Consider the following 5,431-nt stretch of genomic DNA (forward strand, 5'->3'; position numbering starts at 1 on the left):
CAGGTTTAAAGAAGAGGCTACCTGGGTTTAGGTTTTCCTGAGGCATGCGCAGCACGTGTACAAGCCAGGTCCACCCCCGCATTCTCAAGACGCTCGTTATAAGAGGCTGCTGCGCCCGTTCTCCGTCTTCAATGTTAGTTATAAAATCGAATCTCCTTATACCTAATATTCATCTCAAGCACTTACTCTCAAAACTCAGAAGTTGGGTGTTTTGAGCTTTGGTAAGGTGCCAAGATTCGCACCCATAGAGGAGTACTGGCATTGTACAAGATTTTCTTCATACAAATAAGTATACCATATTTTAAACATCTTAAACTCGGATGGTAAGCTGGCAGATTGCACAAATTGTTTGAAGATTCTCGATTTGGAAAACAGTATTTCAAACATTATTTCTTAAGGGCTATTTTTCTTTGAAATTATACAGTTGACATATGACCACTATTACTTTAGTACAGTCATTTCGCAGGACATGTGGCGTTCGAGGTGGTAGTTGACATTTCAATCGTAATGGAAATATTATCGACTGAATCCGTTGAAGAATTATTTATAAATTAAAAAAAAAACGCAAAATTTAGTGATGATGAAAAAAAAAATTATAATTTAAGAAAAATTAATAATTTGAAAAAAAAAACCGCTAAACTTACTTATTATCTCCGGTAACAATTATTTGCAACAAGCAGATTATTTTTTAATCGACAGCGTATAATATTTTATATAGTATTTTGGCACTTATTATCAATCCTCGGTAGTATAGTGGTCAGTATCCCCGCCTGTCACGCGGGAGACCGGGGTTCGATTCCCCGCCGGGGAGTAATTTTTTGCAGTATTGTTTTTCTGCTATTTTTGCATTTTTTAATAGCGTTGCAGAATAAACCAAAACGCCCTTAAAATAAGAACAAAACACAGGAGAAAAATAATTGATTCCAGTGTCCGAGCGGATGAAGAGTACAGTTCTGTATGAGAAATAGAATTGACAGACACACAAATAAGAACATTCTTACACCTACCTTATCGCAAACGTACACATCATTTCACTCATACTCACATGTAAGTACACTTAATCACACATCTATGTTTATGCACTATGACTGTGAATTAATTATAATACTTACAGGATGCATTTGATTGGGTTTTTTTGTTGTTTTTATTTATATATTATGGTTTTAATAAACACAGTGTAGAAATAAGTAATAATAAAGCTTTTTTGAAATGAACAAGCTTAATGAAATAAAATAAATCAACTTTGTTTTAAACCACTTATTTTTTATATTTTTAAAGCTACACACGCTTCTTTATCAAGGTATGCGAAACTTATAAATTTTATCCTATTTTATTTTTACAGTGAAAACTTAATATGACAATATTGATGCATACATCTAACCTTCATGAATTAAAAAATGATCAAGATACCCTGCGATTGGTGTACCGATGCAGTGTCCTATGCACCATTAGGTGCGGAAAGGGGATTCTGAATAAGTTGCTGTCAATGTGTCGATAATGTAATATTTAGTTATCACTGTAAAAATAAAAAAGTATATAAGTAGAATTCATAAGTTAAGTATACCTTGATAAAGAAGATTGTGTAGCTTGGAAACCGGTCTGTAGAAAAAAAAAGTGGTTAAAAACAAAGTTGTTTTATATTTTATTTTTATTTTTATTTTATTCATACAAATACATGTATATTGCAACAAAAAAAAACTATACGAGGCCTCTTCCAATCTTGCCCTGGTTGAGTTGGGATACAACATAATGAAAAGTATATTTTATATGGAAAGTGTATTTTATATGAATAATCACAAAGTTAGTGCTTTAAATAAAAAAATTATAAGCTTAACTTAACTTAATACATTATCGATTTCTTACAATAACTATGCCGGAAAGTTAATGCAACTCTATCTATATTGTTAACACGAGGGATTATTTGATTTTATGAATTTAGTAATACTCCTCCTGTAAATATAATTAAAGACCAAATTTGTTTGCAATAAGCTCCCGTTTCCTTTGCACTCATGTGCTAAGCCTGAACATCGCACAATACGCAAGACAGACAACAGACGATGCTGTAAGAAAATGAAAAAAATATTAACTCAAGAGAGATCGTTTTCATTTCTTTGCCGACAGCCTCCGAAGTAAAATGTGACATTTAATATCTTAACCTCTTGTTATAAAATAAACAAACACGCCGTTTCCCCGTAAAGGTAGGTAGAGAGATCGAACGCCATATCTCTTTGTCTTTGCATACAGATATCATACATCTTGTCATGCGCGCCCGTCGATTATGTCGACTTTTGACATGTCCATCATCAAGTATTTGTTGGGTATGGTCACGCCATGTCTTTCTCGGTCTTCCTCGTTTTCTGCATCCATCAGCATTGTCATCGTTAATCTTTTAAGCCGTTCTCTCGCTGTCCATTCGCTCTACTTGTCAAAACCAACGCAGAACTCATTTCTCGATTTTGTCGATAATGTTTACCTCAGCCTTACAAAGTGCACAGATCTCGATATTTATGCACGTATCGTACGTAGTTTGACCACACATTCGCCCGAGAGATCGCACATTGACAGCATCAACAAACGTGTTATTCGATTATCATAATCAATAATTTAATTGACAAATATCTCCTTGTTCCTTTTATTTATATATATGAATATTTATATTTGTTTGAATTTTCTCATTATTAGTATTTTTATTTATGTTTTATTTTAAATTATTAATGATATATTTTCACATCATTATCATCATTCCCTTTCCGCACCTAATGGTGCATACGACACTGCATTGGTACACCAATCGCAGCGTATCTTGATCATTTTTGTTACATAAAGGCAAGATGATCAATCTTACGCTTTAGGTACCAGTCCAGAGTCAATGAAATATTCTAGTGTAAAACCACCCCTATAAATATTTCAAGTCAACCATGTCGGGAATCGAACCCGAGACCTCTTGCATGGTAGGCAAACGCGCAGACCATTACACCGCGAGGCCGACGGTATATTTTCTAATTTACATTTATTTTTCTTATTTTGATATTTTTATTTTAAATTTTTAAGCATCATTACAAAAAAAACATGTGTGAAAAATAAGATCCTGCCAAAACACGGGAATTTTCCAGCTAGTTACTACCTGAAACAACATTTTAAAACTGTGAAATGAATCAATTATAAAGAACTGAAATAAAATAAAAATTAGATCTACAGAATACGGAAGTCCAGGCAAAAGAAACAAATTTAAAATCGGGATAAATCTATCACCGGACACTCAAATATCAGAAAAGTATTAATAATCGGAAAAGCGTCACTAAATCGCGTAGTGTTCGCGCACCTTTAGTTCGGCGGAATTTGGGGATTACGTAACCGTTTGCACGCAAAAACAGACTAAGTGCTATTATGTGAGTATGCACACTATTGCACACTGCCGCGCCCGCCTGTGTGCTGGCTGCGGCGCAGTTAGCTGGTTATTATTTCTGTCTGACCTACAAACAGGCGCAAGATCACAGCTGATGGATCCGCTGCCGATTGCGTGACGTCACCACTGACAAGTTCAAGAGTAACCCATTTTTTTATTTTATCAATACGATATAATATTTTCAGTACGTCCAATTGTTTTTAGACATGGCAAAATTTACCCTCTGGGGAGTTATGAAAATTAAAATTAAGTGCAACATAGAGAAAAAACATTTTTGAGAGCGGAATATGGATGTCTCGGCATTTACAGAGCTCATGACGTGTCACTAGCTGATTTTAGGGTCATAACTTCAAAACGTGCGGTGATCGAGCTACTACTACTACTACTACTTATAATACTGTAGGGGTTGGCAGAGAGAATGGACCGCCACAAACGTGTATCCTGGAGTTCCTAGCTTCTTTAACCATCATACATCTTGTCATACATGTCCTTCGGGTTTGTTTGCTTTTGACTTGACCAGACTTAAGTTTTTTGTTTATCTGATCATGCCACGTCTTCCTTGGTCGTCTTCGTCTCACGTTACCGTTCATTTTCACCATATGTACATGTTTTACCATTATTTCGTCGTCCATTTGTTCTAAATGATCAAAACATCTCAGAGAACCCTTTCTTAATTTTATCAATTATACTTGACTCAGATTTACACTCTCGCCTGATTTTATTATTTGTAACCCTGTCACACATTGATTTCCCACACATTCGTCTAAGATATTGCATTTCAACTGCGTTCACTCGGCTTTCATCCTTTCTCTGCCAGTTCCATGTTTCACTTCCATACATACGTGTTGAGACTAAAACTCCGTTGTGCACTGCCAGTTTAGCTTTAATTGACATATTTTTATTAGCAATTACTGTGCTTAGTGCGCCGTTCATTTTGTTGCCCGCATTCACTCTCCTTTCAACATATTTTTCTACTCTTCCATCTCTTAAAAACATGCTTCCCCGATATACAAATTCTTCTACTTGTTCGAAAATGCAGTCTGTAACCTCACTTCCCCTTTTAAATACCATAACTTTTGACTTACTTTCGTTCATCGCCAATTCGCTCTCCAGGCATACATCATACATTCTAAAGACTATTTTTTGCAAATCCTCGTTGCTGCTTGCTAAAAGAACTGCATCATCAGCATAGATTCATGATTCTTGATTCATGCTCTTCATTCATAATTCATTTAATCATTAAATCAAATGCAATTTTCCACTCTCACTTTCCTTCAGTCATCCTTTACCACTCCTTATCAATTTCCTTCTTTTCCTTTCCACTATCTCCTTGTTTTGTCCATATTTGTCTTATTTTAATATGTAGTATATTTATTATTTATATAGTTTAAACTTCAAGCCATCGTCGCTTTACTACAGTATTATTTAGTGAATACATATAATTGGATGGCAGGCCCTACTATGTATACATTTTATATAGTTTTTTTTTTTTAAAATATTCATTTAACCAGTACATCTGTTAGTATTCGAAATAAATAAATAAAAAAAAAATAGAACAAGCAGCTTACTGAAAAAATATCAATTTTCGCTCCAATACCCATAAATTTTATCTCTTTCATACAGTTGTCCATGTACATATTAAATAACCGTGGTGACATTACACATCCCTGTTTCACGCCTTTTGAGATCGCAAACTAAGATGTGATTTGATGATGATCTAGCTCATATTTTATTTTATTTGATTTATTATATATGTGGCCTAAACCAATTGCAATAGTTATTATTATACGAGAAAACGTATCTAAAAGAAACTGAAAGAAAAGAACATAAAACTATGCAGCAAAGACAAAACAAGGGCAATGAAATAATGGTACTTTCGAAAACACGATTAACATATAAGGCTTCTAGCTAAGTCATGTCAATCCATCTTCATCCTACTCTGTGTTAATGCCGAAAAGATCTACAAAAACTGGGATGATATATCTCAAAGAGTTCTAAGTTGTGCGACGAATTGACTGATCTACA

General features: G+C 34.4%; 1 non-coding gene across 1 annotated transcript; it reads left to right on the plus strand.

Moving 5' to 3' along the window:
- Positions 1-739: 739 nt before the first annotated feature.
- TRNAD-GUC (transfer RNA aspartic acid (anticodon GUC)) lies at positions 740-811 on the plus strand. Its single transcript has one exon. It is a non-coding gene; the product is annotated as a tRNA-Asp (tRNA).
- The last annotated feature ends 4,620 nt before the right edge of the window (positions 812-5,431 follow it).

Source organism: Micrasema longulum, unplaced genomic scaffold (genome assembly GCF_059751315.1).
Source record: "Micrasema longulum isolate JH-2025_06_02 unplaced genomic scaffold, ASM5975131v1 h1tg000515l, whole genome shotgun sequence".
Lineage (NCBI taxonomy): Eukaryota > Metazoa > Arthropoda > Insecta > Trichoptera > Brachycentridae > Micrasema > Micrasema longulum.